Raw genomic sequence first — 27,664 nt, forward strand, 5'->3', positions numbered from 1 at the left:
AACATCTAAACATGTAGAACTACGTGCATCATTGTATGAACTCGTCAACAGTTGCTAATAATTAATTGAAATGACTCATGTCGATAGCTATAATGTCACAATGACATGTAATAATATGAGGTGCAATTATGGAGCAAAGAATGGTGCAGATGATATTAGCGATTACAGTATAATATTATTATAGATATAATGTATTGGATTATCATAAGAGCAAAATTTTAGATACATTTTGATAGTGTATTTGTACTTTGTAAAAATTCAATCCATCTCCATGTCAGTGGTAGCTGGCTCGAGCAGATGCCAGTGAGTCGCTTTTTAGCTAATCGTAAATTTGACCTTTCCAGTTCTATGATGTGGTATGAGAAGCGTAGTAGGGGCGGATCCAGGAATTCTGTAAAGGGGAGGCGCCTTAACAAAATTAAAGGGACGCATGCCTCCCCGCCCCCCCCCCCCCCCGTTTGATTTTCTTTTTATACCTTTTGTTTTTAACAAAAAATAAAGGGGGCGCCCGGTGCGCCCCGCGTGGATGCACCACTGCTTTTAGGGTTTCCTTCTCTCCTTGCTATCAGATATGATATTTTTATTTGACCTTCTTAATCTTGATATATTTTGAATTTGATTCCTGTTCTTTGCAGGGACCACCTGGTCCTGCAGGAGAGCGTGGACCCCTTGGTGAGACTGGTCCATCGGTAAGTTTTGCCTCTGGCACTGTTCAAAATGTTTCTCTCATAGTCTTAAGAACGCGTCTAGGTGTGCAGAAATTCCTTCCTTGGCTTTCTTGTGGTGTGGTGAATTCCTGAAATAGCATGAACGTAATAAAACAGAAATGGAATGACATAACCATCTATTCTTTTGTATCTATCTATCCATCTATCTATCTATCTATATCTATCTATCTATCTATCTATCTATTTATCTATCTATCTATCTATCTATCTTGTTATCTATCTATCACGTGTATATTTTCTGTTTTGCTTCCGTCGACCATGTCTAGGGTGATGACGGGGATCCAGGTATCCCAGGCCAGCCGGGACCTCGTGGTCCGAAGGGAGAGGAAGGGGCGCCCGGTAACTCCGGCGCATCCGGACCCATCGGTCTACAGGTAAGTCACGTGCGGGGTTTTATGGCCTTCCTTCGCCCACCTTTGAAGTGGGACATTTTTGGATTTTTTTTTTCTTTTAAATCATCCTGAATAAGATCAGTGTTCTTTGTTATATGTACATTGTTCCATTAATGAAGCATTCCCAAAATTTGACTTCCATTTATTCTATTTTGACTCCGGGGGAAAAAAAAGATCCCGAATTTTTCAAGCGGATTACCCGTACTTAATTTACCCTATACATCACTGGAGCGTCTAAACACTTTTACATCTTTGTACCACTACTGTATAACACACGCCAGGTTTTTGCGAGTAATCCGAATTTCTGTTTTGGCAGCATGCGACGTCAAAAATTTTGAGGGTAAAGAGCTCTCGAAATGTTAGTATGTGATATACATGTACATGTCACGTTGTTTGAAAAGACGCACATCATAATGATGACGTTTGAAGTATTTGGAGTCAGCGAAAATCTATATAACTTTCGTTTTGGTTTTGTTGTTTTAGTTTATATATATTTTTTTTTTTTTTGCAAACAAACCAACAAAGTCATAGAATCAAACTGGTGGTATTGTTATGTGGTTTGGCAAAAGGTTTATCGTATCCAATAACCAAGTGCTCTTGCTTTATGTATGAAATAATGTGTACAACACGTAATGTATATTTGATTGTGACAACAATCCAAGGCATTCTTCACTCTATTTTCATATTTGTATTTCATTTTTTTTTATTTCTCTCTTATTTAGGGTTTACCTGGCTCCCCAGGGATGAAAGGAGAACCGGGTGATTCAGGTTTGACGGTAAGTGACTCAGACTGAGTGTTTTGTGCTTGGACTGAGGTATAATCCTGAAGAATGAAATCACGAAGAGTACGATGTCCTACGTTTTTAAGGGTATCTTTCTAACGCTAGTATTTCTTCAGTCCTCAAGGAGTTGACACATGGCACAAGCTGTTTCCGTATGAAACTGGATAATCTTTCTTGACCGTAGATCAAAAAGTTTCTACTGATACCTTGTGGTATAGTTGGTAGAGCTAACGAAATGGAGATTATCTTTGTGAATGATGTCTTTAACGATGTTATAGCTCATGAAATTGCTCGAATCAAACTCTCAGTTTTCAAGCACATTCCACGCTGGAGTCGTTGTATTGTATTATTTCAACCAGCACATTCTTTTTAAGTACTTAAGTGATATTAGCGTGATTTCGTTTTATTCAGTAAAGTTTACACTATGATTTGATAGTTTGCCTTCGCTAGAATCACATTGAAGGTATTCTGTTCTCCAATGCTTGGCGGTTGAATAAATCAAAGAACTAAGGAACACAATCGTAGAATCATAACTACAATTGAGAAAGTGAGATAAGTTCTAATCCAGGGTTTACATCATAAGCAGTTCACCTGTGAGTGTGACTCTAAAATTCCCCTTATGTTCTGTGCAGGAACCCCCCACCCCGTTCCCGAAGGCATGAGAATATATCTGGTAACCATGTGATAATCGAGTAGTTCTCCAGCGATCTCGTTCTATGCCTCTGAAGTGCTCTTTTTAAAAAAATTGTTATTGCGATATAACCTTTTTCTCCTTCCTTTATTTCTCTCTCTGCAGGGAGCGCCAGGCCCTAGTGGTCTGCCGGGAAAACGAGGCGCTCCGGGTTCCGAGGTAAGACATCAGAATCTTACCCCTCGCCTCGAGTTCCCTCTCTATTTAAATGCGATACTGCGTGTGAGAATGACTTTGATATCAGTATAGCAGAATGATTTTTGCGACTCCTCGAAGCCTTGTGCGCATTAAGCGCGGTCAGACTAGCAAAAGTTCGAGAAGTTTAACATCGCGATCTTTAAGATCTCGAAGTTTTGCCAGTGTGACCGCAAACTTCCCGCAACCTTCCCGCGAAACTACTCCCGAAACTTTCCACTCTAACTAGAGATATTTCCCTCACCCCCGTCAAACATCTCGATCTGCTTGCTGGCGGTGTCTCCGAAGCGCGAGGCCATTGTCATGTACAGATGTGCATTGTTACGTCACAATCACTAGCCGTCGGACGGCGCGCTCTTTCTTCTTTCTTGCGCGCGCGTACCAATGACCAAAACTTCTTGATCCAAGTTTGCCTGCCAGTGTGACCGCACGACAAAAGATCGCGAAGACTTCGCGATCTTAAACTTCTCGATCTTTTGCCAGTCTGACCGTGCCTATTGATGCATATTGTACGTAGTTTGCCTTCATGTGATGCATCAATTATATGTGTCTTCTGGTGAAAGAAATGATTATGATTCATTTAATTACGTTCGTGTAGCTATTTCATCATAACATGAATAGGCAATATATACAGAGTATATTGCCCTTCTATGACACGGAACAACAGAGACGTTCTGATTGTTATCTATTTTCGATGCTTTTGGAACACATGACGAACATTTGTTTTTCCTCTTTAAAGAGAATAGAAATAACAGAGAGTGAAATCTTCATAGTAATTTGCAGATAATCCGATTCTTGTGGTTACTATTATGCTTCAGAAAAATGATGTGAATGGAGACAGGCTAACATGACGGGATAATTACTTAACTCTACGAAGGTTTGAAGAAGTAAACTCATGGCGAACGGGATCTTATCTTATTGGTGATTTTTCTTTTTCATTCATCCAACTTTAGGGTCCTCAAGGTTTACCTGGCCCCCGAGGAGATAACGGTGCACCAGGTCTGAAGGTAAGTTTCGTCCGGCGTAATTGACCGGAGCAATGGTCGTCAGTAATATGTGCGTTCATAATTATGTTGGATTTGGTGCAATCTTGATACAGATATGAATGATATTAGTGACTTGAAGATGTTGTGATGATTACGATAGTTTCGTTAAACATCGTTGATAGATTGGCAATGACGAATAATGATTTCGTGAATAACAAAGTTGTATTGTGCAGCAAAGATTAAAAACATGACTTGTACAGACGAATCGAAATTTACACCCATTTGAATAACGAAAAATGAAGAAGGAAAATGGTTTCAGAAACATAAAAACTGTACATTACATCATGTATTTTATATATTTAACCATTCTTTGTCTCTTTGTTTGTATTTTACCCCAAATGTTGCCTTCGTCATACTGATGTTTTCCTTCGATTCTCCCCCCCAAAATTTGCAATACAACTCTCTTTCTTTTCCTCCTTCACCATCATTTTTAGGGGGACAAAGGAGACCCCGGCCCAAGAGGAAGAACAGGTCGCGATGGTCCAAGGGTATGTATCTGTTTTCCTCGACGGGATGTTTTTTCCCCTCTCCCTCTCTCTTCTGATCCAAGTTTTGCTTCCAAGGGTTGTCCGAAGATGTCATGGGCTCTTCAGAAAAGGTGCCAAAGTTTTTAGTAACTACGAAATGACTTCCTTTTCACATCTATCTATCTATCTATCTATCTATCTATCTATCTATCTATCTGTCTATCTATCTATCTAATCTATCAATCATCCTATTTCTTTTTGAATTTTCTATCCACTCGTGTAATCTGTGTATTCCACATCGTTTCTGTCCATCTTATTCCGTTTTTCTTCCACTGTGCCAGTATCCAAGTACTTGATCACGTAACGAAAATTCAACGATTCGATCAATAACGCGATATTCTGTCTTGGTATGATGTATAACGCATCAGTCGAATGTGAGAGTACACACATATCTTGAACTGGATGGACTGTTTTCGGTAGGTACATTTTACGTGTTTCCATTGTTGAGTGTTGATTTCCTCTATGAAGATTGTACCTCTGAACGCGCTTAAAAACCTTGAAATCTTTACAAATCGAATATGTAGAAAAGTAAAGTTTTTCTGGAATATTTTTGTCTGCAGGGTTTCAAAGGAGATCCGGGTCAGAAGGGTGAGCCTGGGTCAACTGGTCTCCCTGGCAACGCTGGACCACGTGGTATTGAGGGACCTCAGGGACCCAAGGGAAACCCCGTAAGTCGAGAATATGTTTTCCTTCGTTTTGTCGATATCACTGTTGCCCTTTTGTAGTTACCTATACGAGGACGTACGTTCAGAATTCCGCAAGGCATCCTCCTCACCTTTGCCTTGTGATGAGACAGTTTTCTGAATGATGATATTGGCATTGATGAATAATGCTGGTTGGAAAATTGCGCATGCTTCATGTAGATAACAGTTGTTGTCGTTGTTTTTTTTTTTTTGTATAGATTGATTTAATTATTGGCTTACCGTGACTTCCTCAATACGTGTCTTTCAATAATTACGGCCTAGTTACGTAAGAATTACAATAGATGGTAGACGGAAATGATATTACTTAACTCCTCATTTGAATTAACGTCCGAGAATTAGAGATTATGACATGTGTGGTGGATGTAAAGTTTTCACTTGTCATATCAATTAATCTTTGAATAATGTTGACAGTATATACTAAAGGGTAGGACCATAATGCAGGAACTATATGCATTGGGGAGTGTTTTATCTGTCCAGTACCGTTGCTTCCTCAATGAACTTCTATATAATACTCGTGTGATATTCTGCGTTTAAAGGAGTCTTCATGTATCTTCGAGTCCTTCACAGTACAAAAACTCCTAATATTCTATATGTATTTTCTGTGTCTGTCATCGTTTCTTCTCTTTCTCTTCCATTTCAGGGGCCCATTGGATTCGCTGGAGAAATGGGTCTTCCCGGCCCAGAAGGACCACCGGTAAAAATTCACTTTCTGAACTAAATGCGTCAAAATATTTGTGTTGCATGGATGTAAGTTGCGTCGTGAGGTAGAAATGAATGCTCACGACTTCCCATGAAGTATTTTGTCAAAAGTTGTATTATGTACAGTTTGTTTCCTCGTGTTTTCACTTCGAGGCAGAATGTTGCATCTGTCCAACGTATGTAGCTCATGTTCAATGAAAACAAGAAGCAGAAATGAAACGGACCATGAAGCTTTACATTTCGATTTCTCCAGACCTGTTTTACGCTGACAGGCGAATAGAAAGCAGCTACAGTTATGTGTTTACATGAAAAGTATTTGAAAAAAAAAAATCTGTGGTACGTCTGAAGATCTCACGGGTAAAGTACAAGGTGATACAATATTGAAAGAAAATAAAGTAATCGTTTGTCACACGAAGCGAGGTAAACACAAGGTATGCGTATGACGTTTCGGCCGCGAATTCTGCTGGCCTTCCACCAGCCATATAAATAGGCTCCCTTCCACCAGCCATGTAAATAGGCATGCACTGCAGCGCTCGGTCTACTTTGCCAGACGAAGGCCAGCAGAATTCGCGGCCGAAACGTCGTACGCATACCTTGTGTTTACCTCGCTTCGTGTGACAAACGATTACTTTATTTTCTTTCAGATTCTACCACGATGATGAACATCTTCTGTACTGATACAATATTGATACGAATATTTATCGTCTGTTCATTCATTTGGACAGAAATGTGTTTTTCACGGGTAAGATTATTTACTATGGATGCATCACCTGTAATGAAAGGTATTTTTACAGACAATGTCAGAGTTTTCAAGCATTCCTGATCCCGCCGGAGGCTTCCTGAAAACTTCTGATATCTCTTCAATCCTGACTATATGAGAGAATATTATGAAGCCTACATGATATGGAAATTATTTAGCCTATATGAGATGCATATAACGTGCAAGTATAAACATGACTGCTCTTAGGAACCCCCGCAGATCTGCAGTATGTGCACTCATATGTGCATTTTCCTCCCCTTCTTGGACATCTAGAATAATGTTCTTACGTCTTCTTTTTGCTCACAGGGTGAAATTGGTGAGCCCGGAGCTTCTGGCTCTGATGGAGATCCTGGACCAATCGTAAGTATAACATCAATATTTTACCAAAGTTGTTGCCGTGGTGAAAAATTTGCCCAACGTATCTAATCACCGACACTACTTACAGTTCGTAGGTTTGTCGGATTGACCGCGTTCGATTTGTTTTTATCAACAACATGTGGTTCTCTTTGAATGTTTGAGCTTTAGGTTTCCTGGAGATGTCTGGGAATATTAAGCCAAGAACATTGGACATAGATCGATACATATGGGATAAAAAAAACACAACTTTCGATTTCACATTCGGATTCCAGAGTGAACAATCAAGTGGATGATTTTGATAGATACGTTCCAAAGGAAGAGAACGGTTTCAGCAGGATATGATTATGTAGCAAATAGTAACCATGGTAACGGGTTTTGAAATCGTCAGGTGACTTACTTTCATAGGTTAATATTTCTTGATGTTTTCAGATACTGATTCCCGGCCATTGCCGGCAATTCATGAACATGAATATGTTATCGCTGGTGGGTTATGTATATTTCCAACGACACGCATGTCAAATTTCACGCATTTCTTTGTACATTCTGTTTAAAAAGTAAAAATAAAGTTTGAATCATTGAATCATTGAATCAAAAGGCAGCATTGTGTGCTTTGTTAGTAAGTGTTTTTTTTTCTTCCTCTCAGTTCTAAATGCTAAAAGGGGATCTTATTAGATAGTCATTAACATTATACTTTCGTTGCTTTATTCAGGGTCTCCAAGGAGTACCAGGTGATCCTGGACGACCTGGGCCAAGAGGGCGGCCAGTGAGTACTTCCGGGTCAATAGATGTGTTGATGTTTGTTTGTTTTTTCCTCCGTAGCTTGTGAGCTTGTTGTAATCTCGTGATCTGATGTGTCTCAGTTATCACTTGACTCATTTCACTTCAAGTCATGGAGTGATTCTGCTACAGATATTATCATCTTACCCCACTAGACCTCTTAAGATTTACTGTATATCGTTTATTGAAAAAAATAAACCGTTTAGATTTGAATTAATCTGCACAAAATTCAATGAAGAGTTTGCCAAATTTAGGAAGAAACAGGAGCTCCAATCTTTTATAAAGTGTGACACCAATTTTAGAATCAGTAATAAATTTAGTAACCAGAATCTGTTTTAAAGTTTAGCAGTTGAAACGAACGATTATGTATAAACAAGGAGCTCAAATGAAGGACAGTGTTTTACTTGACTTCATGAAAACATGAACAACGATAAAACAATTTTGATTTAAAGAGATGCATCAACAAACAATAGAAATGCAGCTTCTGGGATTTCATGAGGTTAACTTGTTGTTGTAAGCTGTTATTGCTGTCTTGCTTCCCCCGTTTGACTAGGGAGCACCTGGAGCTCAAGGACCCTCGGGACGCGAAGGGCCCAAGGGAGACCCAGGTGAAGATGGTCCAGCTGGTCTCCGTGGCGATCCTGGTCCTCCAGGATCACCGGTAAGAATCCATATTCCCTTCTCACTGTCTCTTTGTAATTCTTTAGTGTCTGCCTGCCTGCCATTCTGTCTGTCATTTATCTCTTTCTTTCTCTTTTTCTGCATATCTTGCTGTTTTGCGATCTGTTCACCTCCCGATATTATCTTCTCATGTATCTATGGCCCATATATTATTCATCTGTCTGCACATTAAAATACTTTTATTTGTATATCTTGTCATATATCAATACATCGATTTATATATCTCCCTGTCTATACTTTACCATGTACAATAATGTCTGTCTCTCTATATATCTATCTATCTGTCTATCCATCTATCTATCTATCGATCTATCTATCTATCTATCTATCTATCTATCTATCTATCTATTTATCTGTTTATCTATCTGTCTAGCTATATATACCTGTCTATCTAAGTACCAGTGTTAGTACATTTTTTAATAAGTTTGTCATATTTTTCCGTTGTATTCTCTTTCCACAGGGTCCTAATGGACCACAAGGACCACCAGGGTTGAGGGGACTGCCAGGACCAGAGGTAGAACATTAGTTTTTGTCCCACAGTTATTATATTTTGCATATCCCTTATTGCGAAAGTAGGAGGACGTTACCAGTGGGCGTGGTAGCTAGCAGCAAATCTCCAATTTGATGTGAAGTCATCCATGATAAAGCTACACATTGCGTTACTGAATTTTATATCGAAATTATATTTTCGAAAAATCCAGGTTTCTTAACCACAACGCAGATCTGCGTTGTTTACCCAGGTTAGGTCTATTCCAAAGTCATTGTCAACAAGCCAAGGAATGTTGATAGATAATTATTTAGAGTCTTTTCTATAGACCTCGACGAAAAGGTGTATGTAATCTACATGCAAATATAGGATTGGGAAAGAAAGTTAGTTTGTGAGTCTTGGGAATAGTGCAATATACTGATACTTGCTGTTAGTGGGACAGATCCTAGTAATATGACTGAAAACCCCAAACGTAATATTTTAGCTCTTTTAATGCAGTAACGCAGGAGAAACAGGTGATAGATAATAAGAAATTATTTCCAAAAAATATATTTAGCACTTACATACCAAAATAGTTAACATTTTTCTAAAAAGTTGCTTTTATAACCATTCGTCCTCTTTCTTTCTCCCAACAGGGTAATCCGGGTGAACCAGGCCCGCCAGGTGCACCGGGCGGTCAAGGCCAAGTTGTGAGTATAGAGGATCTGGTGTTAGAACTCTTTAGATCGTTAGAACTCTTTAGAGAGAGAGATAGAGCGGTGTAAGGTACAATAAAGACTTTTGCCACTCTCGTACTTTAGGAATGAACAGTAATACTGCATGGTAGTAATGGTTGTTAGCTGTTTGTTTATGAACCAAGGATGCCTAGCGTATTGTTTTACATTTCGTTATTTTTCGTTTATATTTTTAACATAAAAAAAATTTGACTGCCAACGATACCGATGGCATTGAAGATACTCTGATGTTAATGATTGTTATTATTTATAGTAATATATTGTTGTAATGATCCGCATCATCAGCTTCATCGTCATCATCATCATCAACATTATGATTATCAGCAGTGCCTTGAAACATCATGTGTCTCTCTTTTTATTTATTCTAGGGATTGCAAGGACCAGCGGGACAACGGGGAGACGATGGTCCCGTTGGACCAAAGGTAGGTTGGAATCAAAGAGATTTTACCGGGATTTGGTTGGAATAACTCGTGTGGTCCTCCTCTTGTTTAGCCCCCTTTGCTTGACGCCCGAGAACTCACAGATATGCATTTTTATGCCTCCGCTCGAAGGATGCCGGAGGCATTATGTTTTCGGGTTGTCCGTCCGTCCGTCTGTCTGTCCGTCCGTCCGTCCGTCCGTCCCCATTCGTTTACGTGATAACTTGAGTAATATTATTGAGTGGAATTTTACCAAACTTGGTCCAAGTATAAGGTATGATGGGGCAATTACTTGATTAGATTTTTGGTGAAATCGGCCAGAGGTCAAAGGTCAAGGTCAAATCATGAAATTATATCCGTTTACGCGATAACTCAAGACTGGAATAAGTAAATTTCACCAAACTTTGTGCAAGAACGACGTATAATGGGGCAATTACTCGAGTAGTTTGTGAGTGAAATCGGCCGGAGAGCAAAGGTCAAAGGTCACGGTCAAATCCTGAAATTTCTCTGTTTATGCAAGAACTCAAGACTAGATGAATCAAATTTCACCAAACTTTGCCCAAGGATGAGGTATGATAGGGCAATTAATTCAGTAGATTTTGAGTGATATCGGCAAGAGGTCAAAGGTCAAATGTACAGGTTACAAGGTCAGAGGTCAAAAGGTCAAAGGTCTGGTGAAAATGTTCAAATATCACTTGTTTTCTCCATATCACAAATGGGTTCAAGGTATCTTCATGGAACTTGGTACATATGCATGTACTGACTTGCAGGGATTATCTAGGGAATTTATGGGTCATGGGTCAAAGGCCTGGGGGTCAGAGGTCAAGGTCAACTCTTCAAAATTTCACTATTTCCCTCATATTTGATGCAATGCTCGCAGAATTTTTCTTGAAACTTTTTTCACTTTTTCTTCCATATCTTGAAAGTCACTCAAGATATCATGAAATTTAGTACATTTTATGCATGTTCTACCTGACAGTGATTCTCTTGGGAATTTTAGGGTCATAGGGTCAGAGGTCAAGGGTCGAAGGCCAGGCTAAAATTCAAGAAATTTTCTATTTGATACTGAAATCACACTTTTTCTTCATACCTTGAAAATAACTCAATGCATTTAAAACTAAAGTCAAAATCGTCAAATCCCCAAATACATACATGTACCTGCACTCTTAGACAATATATTAAACCTAATTCAAGGGAAGTGAACATTCAACACATTTGTGATAAACCTTTCATTTCAATATTTTGCCAGGTATGTGAAATTGTCATCACACATATTTTCAAGAGATTGTACTATAGACGCATTAGGAAAAATCAAGCATCATGGCGGAGGCATAACATTTCTAGTTTTTTTTTCAGTCTTCCTTTCTCGAAGTCTGAGGTCCTTGATAAACCGTATGGCTGTTTAGCTGTCACTGTTCACTCTTTACAGTTATATGTAAATGACTGTACTGTGTTAGGTGAATGTAAAACTTGTCGGTGTCACACAATTGATTCTCCGCAGTTGACAATTAGAAAGAGTAATGTCATGTGGTTCTTGTGTAAATGTGCCAATATGAATAGAATCCAGTAGGTCTACACAAGTGTGAAGCTGTTTAAATCTAACGTAAGGAACTGAAGTGATGTTCCGTCTATCAGTTGAATTGAATGCCTGGCAAGTTGTAAGAGCTCAGTGAGTCAGTGCCCATAGATGTGATTCGCTGTGCCCGTTCTGTCGTGTGAATGCGTCAAACCTCTGGGTTTGACGTCTCTGAATATCTTTATATGTTCGTCGCCGTTCTAATCTACGTGAGGAAGCGCTTCATGCTTCATGCTTTTAATAGCTTGTATTTGCCATTCTTGGGTTGAATGGACCTCAAGGCTACAGGATGTGTACAGGGCACTTAAGGTGTCAAATTCTGAGCAGCGATGTAATAATGTTGTACATTACCGTTTCTTGGAGAAATCATCTGGAAGTTTTTGAACCTTGGCCTCCCATCTTCTTTCTCCACCCACCTGATATAGGGAGACCGTGGTTTACTCGGCCGAACTGGTGAGGAGGGTCCACCGGGAGAGAAAGGAGACAAGGGTGACAGGGGAGAGAGTGGTCCACGAGGCCCCAAGGGAGACCCGGTAAGTCTCTCTCACTCCTCTCTTCGGCTTTGAAATATCAGTGAATATTTATAGCGTACTTTATATACTCGCAAACGTTACAACTTGAACAAACTTACCCGTTCAGGTATTAATTATTGTACTATGTTCTGTCATGATCGGTTGTATTTGTTATGTCAAAGGCATAGAGAATTTTGTGAATTATTTTGCGCTTTATAAATGTGAATTATTATTATTATTATTATTATTATTATTATTATTATTATTATTATTATTATTTTTATTATTATTATTATTATTATTATTATTATTATTATTATTATTATTATTATCATTATTATACAGAATTATTGCACATCATGAGGAGAAGGCGGGACGTTGAAAGCGAGAAATGTTAACTGTTTACTCGCAACATAAGACAAGTGGAGATGAATGTTGCTCACATCAAGTACTAATAAATCATGAAACCGCAACAGGCGAATCTAAACACCCTTCTAATACTGCAGGTTAATGAATTAAGTTATTTTCGTGTCACAAACCATCAAAAGAGAAAATCATGCGAACGTAATATGTCATGAAAATTATTACAAACATAACGTACCAATATAGTAAGTGACATTACAAGAACTTCTCTAAGACAAGTCAAATAATAGTTGATCATGAGGAGTCATGCATAGCTACCAAAAATATTCAATGATGGTCTATAATTTTATGTATCGCCTTCCGAGAGATTATTTCCAGGACTTTACAGGCCTGGGAGAAGTGTCAAGTTGTCTGACAAGAATACACAAAAGGCATGACAGGTTTAAAAGAAATATAATGGCATGTCACATGCCATTATATTTTTATTGTCCTCAACTCTAAGCAAGACACGTTCATTCGTAAAAAAAGAAGAAGAAGAAAAAAAAAAACCAACCCAATTTATCCAATCATCATGTCCTATGTTCTATTATCAATTAGTTGAAGTGAGTACGCTTATGCGTTGTTTTTCCCCTCTACAGGGATCAGAGGGCCCCCGTGGTATAATAGGACCAGAAGGACCGCCCGGACTTCCGGTAAAGTACCATGGCAACAGCTGATAAGCCAATGTTATATGTCTTGTTGCTGTGGTAATTGCTGCCATTGTAATGGACTTATAATGTATGATTTTGTAAATGGATTTTCTTGCTGTGTGGTCCTAGGTAAATCGAGGGTGCCATTGGGAAAATAAAAATGAAAAGAGGACGAAGAAAAACAACCAGACTGCAATTCGTCTGTTACTGGCCTCCTCCCATCATGCCATCAAATTATGAAAGACCTGGATCCATGAAAAAGCAGTCGAGCATTTAATGTCGTTTTTGTGCCTAGTCAGTTGAGATCCATCATAACAGCCTTGATGCCAACGAGTACCTATGTAGACTGTGTATCTGCTCTTTTCTTTGAAATGAACATTTCTAGTTGCTGAGGATCGAAAGCACGGGAACGTGTTTCGATGTTTTTTATAATATACCCCCGGCGTTTGCAATCAGTTGATCAATGTCAAAATTTATATTGCTGGCTCCAGGTCAGTTGGCAGAAAGACACGGAAAAGTCTAAACCGATATTTTTTGCTCCTTTAACAAAAAAATCTATATGCCTCCGCCGTCCCGATGGGTGATGGAGACATTACTTTGGTATTACTTTATAGCTTTATAAGTCAGCCATCAATCAGAGTATTCATAGGCATAAGTTCATAAATTTGCTTGCCAGCACTTATCCAAACCCCTTCCTGCCCCTCCTGCGACGCCGGTTAGTATGTCTTGTATTAAGTGTCATGTGTTCTGTCGTTTACCGGGCCTCTGAACATCCCAATTTGTTGTGTGACAGGGTCGGGACGGTCTGTCTGGGTCTAAGGGTGCTCCAGGAGAAGTTGGTCCAAAGGGAGAAAGAGGACCGCCGGTGAGTATCGAACCTCTGTCCTTGTTCCTTTCAGTTCCTGCCTGTGTAACAGCTGGCAAGCAGTTTCGCAAGTGGGAAAGGGTATACGAAAAACAACGGTTATGATGATATTTCAAGAATCCTGAAATATGGGGCATAAATTTTCTTCACTTTGTTTCCCTCTGTACAGAGACAGACAAAGTGGAAAAAAAAACCAACTCATACCCCATTATCTTCACCCCACTGCTTGATAATCTCTTGCTATCTAATCCTGACATAGTCGTCCACACAGTTGCGTAACTCTGGATGTGAAGGCAGCCACTGTCTGCTCTGTGCAGTGCTGCAACAGTGCTCCACGTAATTATTGTGTCTTAGCAGACCCTGAGCGTTCGCTGTAACACCTCTTCTTCTGTTGGGTTATGCTGTCATGTGTCCAATATGAGCAAAATTGCTGTTGAAAGCATACTGGAATTGAGGTTCCAATAATACAGTCAAACCTGCCTTAGCGGCCACTGAGAAATTCCCCGAGAGAAAAGCTCTGTTAGAGACCCTGTGTATAGCTGCCACCTGTCTAACGCGGCCAGCGACCACAAATTTTGTTTCCCGCGTTAGATTTTAACCTGTCTATTGCGGCCAAGGACCCATGGACCGTAGCCGAGCCGATAATTCAGCGTGTTTTAACCGCTTTGTACTGAGCCATGCCAGTCATTCATGGACAACCTTCAGTGATCGCCACCGCTGCATTCATCACTCATTCAGTCATAATAATGCACTAGTGTAAAGCTTTCTTCAAGACTGTGCACATGCTACTGAGCACAAACTTGATACACCGGCATTGTTCAATGCATGAAAACACGCGTGCGCATATACATGTACATGTAAGTACTCATAGATGTATACAACGATGATACATGTACAATTCATGTACGCAGTGCACACAAAAGTCGGATAACCTGCCTATAACGGCCACCTGTCTATAACGGCCACTCTTTTCGTCTCTCTTGGGTGGCCGCTATAGACAGGTTTGACTGTATTATGCTTTGAATTAAGTTTCAGGGCATCTAACACGCTCTGATATCTCTCTTTTTTTTCTCTCTCCCTCTCTCTCTTCTTGACATTCTCCAGGGACTTGCCGGTGCACCCGTAAGTTTGTCCATCATTTATTTCACTCACTTTCCAATTTATTTTTTAAAACGATTTTGTAGCCATACAGTGTTTTTCTATATTTGGGGGATTTGTATTTGTATTTTTGTTTTCGTTGTTGCTGTTGTTGTTGTTGTTGTTGGTGGTGGTGGTGGTGATGTTGTTGTTGTTTTTTTTTTTTATGGTGATGGTGGTGGTAATGTTTGGTCATTCAGCTGTGGGAAACTATACGTGGTGGTTGTGATGTGAGTGGTTCTCCAATTGTGTGCATGTTGTTCGGTTTGCAGCCAACAGCTGTGTTAAGTCGTTCGTGTCTTCGAATGTTACGTACATTCTAGTGTATTACGGTATACAAGCCATGGTGAAATGATGAATGCCCGCGAAATTATACTTAGGAAGTAAGATGCATTCTACACACGTAGGTTATGCAGTCTCAAGTTTAAAGGCATAGTAAGGTACAGCATAAAAATGAAATAGTGTGTTCATTGGGAGTACGAAGTTCGTTTACTAAATGTACAGGGACAAAAAGACATTAAAAATAAAATGAATGGAACACTACGTAGCAGCATATTAGAAGCTGGAACTTAACATTTTGGAGTACCATCGCTTTGATTCCCAAGGCCTCTATTAATGACACTTTACATTCAAAGTGGTGTGTGATTTTCTGTAAAGCAATATCAAAGGCGCAATTTTAGGCTTGAAAGAAGCCAACACGTACTTTATTTATTTGTTTTTCTTTCAATTTGTTTGCATACACAGGGTCCCCCGGCCACGGCTGAGGTAAGGAGACGCATTTTGTTCTCAGCCACGTTTCTGTTTCTACTCATGAATGTTATCATCAGTGAAATCGCAGTGTTGGTTGTTGTGGCAAACCAAACACCAGTGTGTCACTATGAGTGACAGTTATTGTCGGTGTTCTTGATAGAATATTGTCTTTTCCATCATCTTTGACAGAGATTTCATAAAATCCATATGCAAGTATAATTCTCTTCTCAGTGATACACCTGTGTTATTATTTTCTGTGTATCTGGTAGTACCTGCAAGCCATGTTAGATCGCGGCATGCTCACACTCAGACCGGATATCTACCCCGACTTCACCGGTGGTTTCGGCGGTGGCGGCGGCGGTGGCGGCGGATACCCCGATTCCGGCGCCGGCGCTGACACGGCCACAGGAATAACATCTGGCTACTCGGAGCAGAGCAGTAGCAGCCCGTTCGGCGGCACCAAGCGGAGAAAGCGTTCGCTGGGGTCCATCGTCCCGCCGGAGGACAACAACCTCTACTCAGACCTGGAAGAGATTCTGGCGGGTAATGGGCTGCCCAGCATCCAGGATATCCCTATGCCTTACGTGCCGGGCTTCGAGAACCTGCCCCAGCCGTACGTGATGGCCATGGAAGAGCTGTTCCGGTCGCTGGACAAGCTGCAAACCGACGTGGAAGGCATCAAGAAGCCCAACGGCACGAAAGCGAACCCGGCTCGCACGTGCAAAGACCTACACATGTGCCACCCGAATACTGAGGATGGTCAGTAAACCGCGACAGGGTTACTCCCCAGGGAGAGAGCACCGACGGCAGCCTGTTGGTGTGATGGTTCGGTTAAACCGCGGGTTGGGGTTACACCATGGGGTTGGGGTTTGTACACTGTAAATGTTCAGTAGCCATCAGAAATGTTCCCGAAATTTCCCGCGTCAGTCAGAAATTTTAAAGGGTTAGGTTGACCCTGAATGGGGTTTGAAAATCATTGATGATTGCAATAAATACTCGAAAGGACTCTTTTAACGATTTTAGGGAGGCACCCATCTTTTTTACGCTGGCTCCTTGATGCATTGTTGTAATTGACTCTTTGCCTCATTAAGATTGAAACGGGTAATTAGATAGACTAGATATGATAAAATGCTGTCTTTATGCCGAGGTTAACGCAGGGTGACGTAAGCACGGGTAAAAGCCCCCCCCCCCCCCCCCCATTAACGTTACATTATTAGTTTGACAATCGGTTCTCCGTTCAACCTTCTCTCTCCTACAGGTTATTACTGGATCGACCCCAACGAGGGGTGTCCCGATGACGCCTTCTACGCCTACTGCAATATGACAGCCGGCGGAGAGACATGCATTTCAGCCGATAACACCACTAGAGAGGTGAGTTACTGCCCCCCTCTCCTCTCCATTCCAGACCTAGTTGGTCCAGCCACGCCCCCTGAAAAAGCATAATAAGACTCGATGGAGCGAAAGTGAAATGTAACTAGAAATGTAAAAAAAAAAGTAATCCATAGCCAAAGCAGCTTCATTAGATTATAATTAGTTTTTAGTATGATTTTATTCTCTTTTTTTATTTTTGCTTGTAGAAATGCTTGCCCCGCTTTCCTCCATTACGCTTCACCCTTCACGTAACGATTCGAGTAAACTGTACTATTCCATGACCACGTAGTTTGCCAAAAAAAAAAAATATGCAACTCCACTTCTTCACTTGATCCTAGTAAAGTACGAGATGTAAATTCGTGTCTTCAGTCATATCCATGGTTGTCCGTAGTTGTCTTTTATCTATATATGGTAATCACGCGAAAAACAAAAGTGCTGTGTGCATGTAGATAAATCTTTGGAGCGTAGGGTTGGCCATCAGTCGAGGACGAAACTTACGTGGTTGTAGTTTCACTATGACTTGACATTGGTTATGTGAAAAAAAAACCCGCTTCAATATGTCTGTGCGCACAAGATGTGTGAATCCCAAGTTCGTCCATAATTGTTAACGTATGTGTCGACAATCATCTCGATAGTCATTCTAAAGGTTTTTTCGCTTGAATAAGGCTTTGCACTTTGAATATCTTGATAGTTTTGTGCACACGGCCCGAGTGTAATTTTTTGTTTGTTTTGTTTTGCTTTTTTTTCAATCTTAGTCTGATTATTGATGACTCCCCGGCATCCATCTTTTGCAGTATTGAGGCACACTAATGTACTCAATTTTTTTTGACCTCACCTAACCATAATACCTTGAGTATAATGCTGGTTCCCTTGCATACTATTACGTACCCCTGTTGTCAAACTTTTTTTGTTTGTGTTAAAGACCTCGTCTTACCATATCTGCATTTTTCTGCTTTCCCCCTGCTTTGTCTTGTTTGTCCACAGCACCTCTACAATTACACGGAAGAAAATTCGGTATTTGTACTTCCAAACCTTGTTATCAATGTTTTGTGTTGTTGTTGGTTGTTTTTATTCATTTCTTTTATTTTTTTCATGGCATTGTAAAAACATAATGTCATTTTCAAAATTGTATGCCGTAACTCTTACAACCGTTGTCCCGTGCTCTCTAAGAGTTCTTCGAAGTTACGTAATACCAAACTGTATTGACAGAACACGCGTCAAGTGTGGCAGCAGCATTTGAGTTCGTTTTGTTGCAACAAAAAAAAAGGAGAAAAGAATGTGTTTTAAGGCCTATATTCTTTTTACAACTGCCATATTCACCGACTGACGGAAATATGTCTGACTTTATTCTAAATGTTTTTTTTTTTCTTTTCCTATTTAGAGTTTCTGTTTTATGTGGATGTGCACACGTATGAAACCATTGCAGTTCTATTTCATAGGAACATTCAATGTTTCCCAATCTCATAGCCTTCACTTTATAACCTTTTTTTTGCATGAACTCAAACTTGGAATTCTTCTAAGAAAATGATTCACCATGTAATCATTTATCACCTGTGATTTACCTTCGAGCAAGTGTTTTGTTTTGTTTTGTTTTTGTGTGGGGTTTTTTTTTTGTGTCCCTTTCTTAAGAGATGTACTGACGAGAGTGTGTTAATGGCTGTTGGAAGTTCTTTGTGCAATACTTATGTTTCCACAGTTGTTTCTTGTTCAGGTGTGTTCTGCAAGATCCGCGACAGTGCAGACACTTGTAAAGGGTAAATAAAGTATGAGAAATGCAAAGAGGGTGTGACCCTAATTAAATTTTCCTGACAACTCCTGTACATTGTATTGAGGAATGACGTTCAAAGAAAAAAATACCTTAAAATTTAGTTTGAAATGTCTATGGCAGAATCAAGTGGAGCAAATCTATCATATTTACAGGCAAATTATTCGGTGAGTTAAAAGCACAGTAATGATGAAGGTATGAATTTTGACAAACCGTGAGCATTTGAAAATGGCTAGCTACTTGGTAATGGCGTGCGGAGAGCATCATTATTTGTCACGTTCTTTGAGAGTCGTGCGGATTCAGGCTCCATAGCGAATACGCACATTGAGACGTTATCAATACTGTGAACTAATAGCCGACAAGATGTTGACAATGCACTCGTGATGGCAACCCTTTCGCGAATCTTGCAGAACATTCCCTTGATATATCACACCACTATTATGAACACACCGTCTTGTAACATGTTCAGTCCGTGGTCATGTTCTCGTTCGTTGTGGTCTTGTTTTAGTCATGATGTCAGAGTTACCATTTTTGTTAAGTTTAGCTGTTATGCTCGGAGATCGACTTTGTTATAAATTAGACATGCCGTGTTTCGGTCCTCTTAAATACGCAAGAACAAAGATGTATAAAAAATGATATATATTTTTATATGTTTAATTTATTGTATATGATATAATTTTATTTGGTAATGATATGCATTTTTAGCTGTGCTATTTGCCGGCAGTGTATGGCATGCAATCAATTGTAGGGAGGCTTATCCTGGTATATTGCTATTTTGAAATGTCGAACTTTTCCCAAAATTATATATGGTGTAATGGAACTTTGCATTTCATAACTAAGTGGTATGACCCATCGATAAAGTCGGGCTTCGATTCTTTAGTCAAGTTAGTCTTTTTTTCGCCAATACGTGAATCGTTATTTCATCGTAATTCTTCAAAAGAAAAAAAGAGTGTTAACCTACACCAGGAAATTCAAATGGGAAAAAAAAAATTACGTTGGTTTCCCAGAAAGTCACACCGTCATATTGGACCAGTAAACATGCATAGACCATAAAAGAAAAAAAGAAAAGATATCTGATTTGATAAAACTAAAGGCCAGTGCATTTTGTTCTTCCTTGACGTCACAATTGATGTGAACATTATTCTAAGAAATGGCACCGAAATATCTGTATTGTCAGAGAGAGTAAAGTCTTAATGAACTTGTGCAATGAAATGCACTGGGTGGTTTTTTCGAAGCCAACATAAAAATCGGAGCACATCGGAAGTTTTTAAATAATAGCACATCCATGCTCTCGGTACTGTCGCCGATTTTGACGAATCTCTTTCGACCTCCTTATTGTGACGTCACCAGTTTTTAAGATGAAGACTAAACTGTGCCCCGGCGACCTTATTCAGGTCTCGATAACCCACCGTTCTGTTTTGTCTCTCGTGTGTTCTTTTGAAACGCCGAGTCATTCCATTTATGCATTAATACACGTATGCCATTTTCATTCTTGTTATCATTACCGTTTTATTCAGAATCGGCATGCGGCAAGGACATTGGTAACTCATGACGAAGTTTCCTCCTTCTGCATGTTTTTAAATGTTTCACATGCTGAAACGGTGGTAGTCCTCATCAGTAGTCCTCACCACATGGGGCGCCCTCGACCAGACGCTGTACATAGTCTAAAACGAAAATTGCCCCATACGTAGGGAAAAAAAGAAGAACAAAAACACAACTTTATACTGTGTTTGTTCGTCATGTGTTTGGAGTGTACCCTTAGACATCTACATTTACCTCGGCATCATTCTGCTGTCAACGTTTATCAATGCAATCCCGGACCAAAAAAAATAAATAAATACAAACAAACAAAACAAACAACCCCCAATTAGAAATAACAACAACAACAGTATGAGGACTACTGCCTGTGTAGTTGCTTTATTGCAATTCTGTGTCTCTTCCCGTACTTCCCTTCTTTTTTCTTTCATTTTCTTTTTTTTTTTCTTTTTATCTTTGCTGGTATATTTCAGACGGAGACCAAGGGATATCGCAAGGTGCCACCGGGTAGTTGGTTCGTAGACACCTTACAAGGCCGAGAGGTGCGCTCATTATGTATATGGTGTCTATCTGAAGACGATTATTATGGAACCGCCTGTGAAGTTGTTAGATGGCGTAGTGTTGTGTTGGCCAATTTAGTCTGAGATTTGTCGCTGACGAGTCATTGAGACAGTTCGATTTGAAAGGAGGCAAATGAGTAGTCCGCATCGTTGTTCGCTTTCCCCCAAGTGGCTTTTCATTCTTACTTAGGATGTAATTTTTGTGGGAAATGCGTGTACAATAATGATTAAATAAAGGGATTTTGAGATGATAACGAACCCTGCGAGATCTATTGTTTTCCTGTTTTAAAGTGTTCTGATTAAGTTAACTATCGCTCTTTTAATAGGAAGTAGGAGCTACAGGAATTCATGTCATTTGCCTCATTGAAAATATATTTTGTTTCGATGGTATGCGAGACTACCGGTACACTAATGCAGGAATTTGTGAGTCCAAATAAAGCACCAGAGGAACAAAGTCAGTTATGAATTGAATCTTTTCGTTGCTTTTGTGGTTAGAAGCAACTTAAAACCGCCCTCCCTGACATACACAATGAAAAGACAGGCCAATGGCCTTTTGTCATTCCCACACATCTGCTGCAGATCTTACTGTTTTTACTGTGTTTATACTTCACTGTAACTGTCCTTGTACTGCTTATGCTTTGTTTTGTGTATATTACTGTGTTCTGTTTCTGTACATATTATACATATGAACAGTTTGTTTGCAAAAACCGATAAGTCCATTTTTGAGGATTTTGAAGTACGATCCCTTTCATAAAGTACAAAATAATACCTTTTAAATGATATATTGGTCACTACATATAATGTACATTTTTTAAGTTATGGTCAAAAGAAGCAAATATTTTCTTATTATTCTCTTCATTTTTCTTGACCTTTAATCGCAAATATCTCCATTTGGCAAATATGGACTTATCGGTTTTTGCGAACAAACCCTTCATATGTCTATCATTCTGGGTTTTTTTTTGAAAGATGTGAAATAAATTGAATTGAATTGAATTGAATTGAATTGAATTGAATTGAATTGAATTGAATTGAATTGAAAGAATACACAGTGCAATCAATACTCCTGTCATGGTAGGTTAGCTGAAAGTATATGTGGGCCTAAATCTTAGCTGGTCTGCTTTTTCTCTCTCTTTCCTCGAAATGAATATTTCTGACAGATTTTCTCTGTTCCATTTCCTTCCCTCGTTCTTTGCGAAATATTAATCTTGTGCCCTCCGTAGATCGGCTACCAAGGAGGCGTTGTGCAGTTGACGTTCCTACGTCTTCTGAGCTCGAAAGCCTCGCAGACCTTCACGTACGAGTGCCGAAACAGCGTGGCGTGGTACGATGAGGAGGAGGGTAACTACGCCAAGGCCCTGCGACTGCTGGCCGCTAACGACGAGGAGTTCACACAAGGCGGCCTTATGAACCCACGGTCATCAAGGACGAGTGCAAGGTCGGTCCCGAACTTGACCTCTTGTCCATTGCTGTCTGACAACTTACAGTTATGGCTATCCCTCTTAGAAAAATGTCTCTGTATACAGATTTGCAGTAGATAGCTAGATAAAAGCAATACCACTTCCCGCAGGGTCTTCTTAAATAAAACGAAATAAAAGGAAACGAAAAACAAAGCCACCACCCTTCTTGCTTCAAAACAGGAGGAAAATACTTACCAATCTTTATAAGCAGAAGAATGTAAACTCTTTAACCCTAACTTACCTGGGCTATTTAATAGGAAGCTTGAATTCGGGGGGGGGGGGGCATTATGCCCCCCCCCCCTTCAGATCTCAGCCGTTGATCGCGCGATCGCCGCAAAGTTTTGCATGAACATAAAGCCGGATGTAATCTACAAGACTGTTCAGTTAAATTTTCAAAAAAATTGCATTTTCTATTTTAAACTAATTAATTATGCAAAAAAACCTAATTTTCGTCTGTAATTGGCTTATAAAAGCTTATGGAATGCTGATTTTTGGTGTGAATATTCCTAGTGACATTCCGAACATTTGTGCATAAAAAAAATTCAGTATCAAAATTAATCTGTTATGTTTTTTATTGTTTTATCAATTTTTTTGTTTTGTTTTTTCGAACTTTTGTTTTTCTTGTTTTTTCAGCAGAATTTGTCATACACATTTTTTAAAAGCATAATTATACTAAAATAAATTGACTTAAGCCATTAAAATTAAAAATATGAATCTTTATATGAATTAATTGAAAAAACACAATTTGTATTGACTTTGTACAAAAAATCACGTTTTTGAGCAATTTTGGGGTTGACGAAAATTTTCTGAAGGGGTATGGCTTCGGAACGGTATGCCGGGGCGCGACAAATTTGGTCTCAAAAGTTGCGCGAGACTTGAAAGTAAAAAGTCAGCGAGCAGCCAGAAAATTTTGCGCGCCCGTGGAATTTGTCAAAGGGGGGGGGGGGGGGTGTCGGAAAACACACACACAATACACATTAATTCGACAGCAGCAATCTTCTTTGGTTAAAAAAAAAGAGTACATTGAGCATACAAATTCAAATTTCAGAAAAGAACACGTTTTTAAAAACACGCACAATTTAATTTTCTTTTCTGAAGAAGACATACTGAATATTGTTTCACAAATAGTATTTTGACAGCTCTGCTACAGAGTTGTAAGACTGCTTCCTTTCACATTTTCCTTCTGTTTTTTTCCTCTTCCTCTTGTGTCTCGTTCTCCAGACTAAGCCTTCCCTGGGCGAGACCACGCTCGAAGTTGCGACGTCAAGGCTGCATCAGCTGCCCATCGCAGACTTCGCCGCCTTGGACTACGGCAAGCGAACCCAGAAATTCGGCTACACCGTCGGGCCAGTGTGCTTCAACTAAGCCAGCAATGTGTGCCTTAATATTATTATTATTATTACTAGTGAGAGGGAGAGGATCACGAGACGGGACAGTTCAAACTTTTTGTGTAAAAGAACCAACGAAGTGGTAAAGGAGGAGGAGGAGGAGGAGACGGATGAATAAAGCAGAGTTGTACCAAAAATCAAACAAACAAAAAGAAGGTGAAGAAGGAGGGGACAATAGTGAAACTTGACAAGGGAAAGGGAGGAAAAAAAATCAGGCCTTGGGGGAAAAAAATGGTTTCGCGATGGGAGAACAAGAGCAGGAAAAAAATAAAAACGTAAACAAAGAAAGACGTTTCTGCAAACATTCGACCCCTGGGTAAACCAGCAGCTGCGCCTGGCATCTCCAGGATAATTACGATTTGGCAAACCCTTTCGCCCCACGTGATGGGGGAAGTGTGTAATTTTGTTTTGTATTATTTTATATAGATGTTTCTCTGTTACCTTCTCTGTGACTGTCTCCGACGTCTAGCTGTGTGGATCCAGCCTTTCTAATTGAGATCCATGTATTTGATGGTGCTATTTCTTATTTCTTCTTTTATCAAACAGATACAACTTCATTTTGCATCTGTGTTTTTTTTTTACTTTATTTCAGAAGTGTCTTTTAACTATGAAAAAAAAAATGTGAATAAAAAAAAAGTTTTGATATTTTTTAATAACACACAGAGTTGTTTTTTGTCTTTTTTTACAGAACAAATCTATGAAGGAAAATGAACTTAAGTAGGACTGTGGTAGTAATTTTGAAGAGTTCCTTTTAACCTTAGATGTGTTAGAAGTAGACAACATATTTAGAAAGGCATTATCTTTCCTCGTAGTTCTCTATGTTGTAGATGACTTTTCTCTGTGCTTATTTGTAGATGACACAATTCTTTCGCGTTGTACATTATTATCGCTGCCAATTACTGTGTCTTGAATTTTTTCATAGATTTTATTGTTCTTTTTTTTTCATTTTCTTGTAGTAGTTCTTTTGAGTAGATACAGAGAAGAGGTGTTCACTACACACAGACATAGAGTGATTTTTAAAACTTGTAAGATGATTATTTTTTCGAATAATATTGGGGAGAATAGATAATGATCGTGTTTTGTACAGTCATAGTAGACACGTGTTTTCTGGGTGAATGTCGGTTGTTTGATGTAGGTTTTCTAGGTCATTTATATTTTTTCTTAAAGGTAATAAAATATCAAATATTCAGTATTTGATGTATAGCGTCTTTTTGTTTATATATCAGCCTTCATTTGAAAGACTAAGTCGTGTTTCTGCTGTAAATCATTCCGTGTCTAAAGCTTCGATACCGCCGCTGCTGCTATACTGTGTGTTAACGCGTTTGCTCGAGACTGGGGCGAAATCAAACCAAATCGTCGATGATATTCAAAAAGGTTGATGATACATTTTCATGGACATAGGTATAATTTTCTCGACACATGCCATCAAGCGCTTATCAGTATTTCACGTATACCACAACCGTTCCAAGCTGCAGTACTACCTAGGCAATCGGATTTTTCTTTTTTAAACTTGAGTGTAGTGAAACAGTGTCTTGCCAATATTATTCAAAGGCTCTACCTCCGACGTTCAATGACATAGAAAGAGAGAGAGAAAAAAAGCTTTGTAGATTAGAACCAACATTGTGTGACCGGTAGCAATCCTTGTGAATGGAACTTTGTGAGTTTCCCTCGGAGAAATGTCCCCTGTAATCCCCATTAATTAATTGTGTTATAACTTTTTACGTTGTTATTTTTTTAAAGACTTTCATACATGGTAACCATTCTTCTGTGTGATATTTTCTTCTCTCTTGACTTTTTTTCTTTCTTTGGGGAATTGCATTTCGAGTCCGAATTTGTGTACCTCAGTCTTCACGTAATTATCATATGTTAAGGGAAGGAGAACGAGAACGGGATCTGAAGTTTGGATGTTTTTTGTCAATAGGATGAGGTGGAAATTTTGTTCCTGATGTAAATTGAAAGGCTATCTGGATGTTCTCGTCAAAGCTTGGAAATGCAAAGGAAAAAAGGGATAATTTTGTGAAAACTTTATTTTTTATTTTGTGACCAATAAAAGCCTTGGAAATTTTCTGCCCCCCTGGATTAAGAAAAAAAAAGTGTACCGTGTAAACTGTGTGCCTCATTTCACTGTCTTTGTCTGTATTATAAAGTTTATATCATGAGAACACTCACATTGTATTGTCAATGCGCAGGGCAATCAGACGTATGAATACATGTAGTGTTTGTTTTTTTATTTACGTGTACGCGCAGGACAGGGCCGGTGGAGCGTTTTAAAATGTGTGGGGGGGGGGGCACTTCCGGGTTTCATGAGCTAACAAGCAAAAAAAAAAGAGGTCCTCAGCTCATCTCTCCCCTTCCACTTCCGGGTTTCTTCAGCTAACAAGCAAAAAAAAAAAAGAGGTCCTCGGCTCATCTCTCCCCTCCCACTTCCGGGTTTCTTCAGCTAACAAGTAAAAAAAAAAAATACAAAAGAGGTCCTCAGCTCATCTCTCCCCTTCCACTTCTGGGTTTCTTCAGCTAACAAGCAAAAAAAAAAAAAAAAAAAAGAGGTCCTCGGCTCATCTCTCCCCTCCCACTTCCGGGTTTCTTCAGCTAACAAGTAAAAAAAAAATACAAAAGAGGTCCTCAGCTCATCTCTCCCCTTCCACTTCTGGGTTTCTTCAGCTAACAAGCAAAGAAAAAAAATAAAAAAGAGGTCCTCAGCTCATCTCTCCCCTTCCACTTCCGGGTTTCTTCAGCTAACAAGCAAAAAAAAAAAATAAAAAAGAGGTCCTCAGCTCATCTCTCCCCTTCCACTTCCGGGTTTCTTCAGCTAACAAAAAAAAAAAAAATTAAATAAGAGGTCCTCAGCTCATCTCTCCCCTTCCACTTCCGGGTTTCTTCAGCTAACAAGCAAAAAAAAAATGATAAAGAAAAGAAAAAAAGGGGGTCTTCAGCGGAAAAACATAACCTTACACCCACACTTCAAGATCTCTATTTCTTTTTAGTGCCACTATACGTACTTCCGGGTTAAAAAAAGTGGGGGGGGGGGGGGGGGCGAGCCCCCATGGCCCTCCCCCCCCCCCCCCCCGGTTCTGCCGGTCATGCAGAAGACTAGGCAAAGGGGGATTTTTATGTGATGTGTTTGTGCGTGTCTGTATGTGTGTATGTGCTGCATCAATGAAAATGCGTGGCGTGATCATACGTCTACAAGACCAATTCAAATCCTGCGCATACCTCCAGGAGATAACTCTTATAACCAAAAGGAATACATGTACTTCCCCGAGCTTCCTCGAAGAAAATGATGTTGTATACATTTTTGCACAGTTTTATATCAATGTAGTCTGGTTTCCAGACCCTTTGCCATCTGGACCCTTTTACAAAATGCACCCTCCGCCCGCCTTTGCTGAAGCAGGACAAATCCACCTAAAACCTGCTCCAGTTTTCGACGTTGAGGGCGTCAATATCCTGTATAGCAAAATACATTGTACAGTGTACGTGTAGTACGAGCAGATCAGAGGGTCTGGAAGCCAGACTAATATCGACGTTGAATTATACAGTGATCATAAAAATACATTGCATGTGGAAGGACATCGTCACTTCCTCTTCTGGTCTCTGATAAGGCCAGCTTATTTCATGTGTTTAATACAACGTACATTGGTAAATTTATCAAAAAGTGTTATATTGTGTAATTCCTTATTTGTCTAATTAATCGTGCAATGATATGTATCTTTTACGAA

At 39.5% G+C, this 27,664-nt stretch overlaps 1 pseudogene; it reads left to right on the top strand.

Moving 5' to 3' along the window:
• The first annotated feature begins 640 nt into the window (after positions 1 to 640).
• On the top strand, positions 641 to 24,036 carry LOC139728749 (uncharacterized; annotated as a pseudogene).
• The last annotated feature ends 3,628 nt before the right edge of the window (positions 24,037 to 27,664 follow it).

The sequence above is a fragment of the Diadema antillarum genome, unplaced genomic scaffold (genome assembly GCF_040938485.1).
Source record: "Diadema antillarum isolate AM-2024a unplaced genomic scaffold, OU_Dant_1.0 seq00000195_RagTag, whole genome shotgun sequence".
In the NCBI taxonomy this organism is placed as follows: Eukaryota; Metazoa; Echinodermata; class Echinoidea; order Diadematoida; family Diadematidae; genus Diadema; species Diadema antillarum.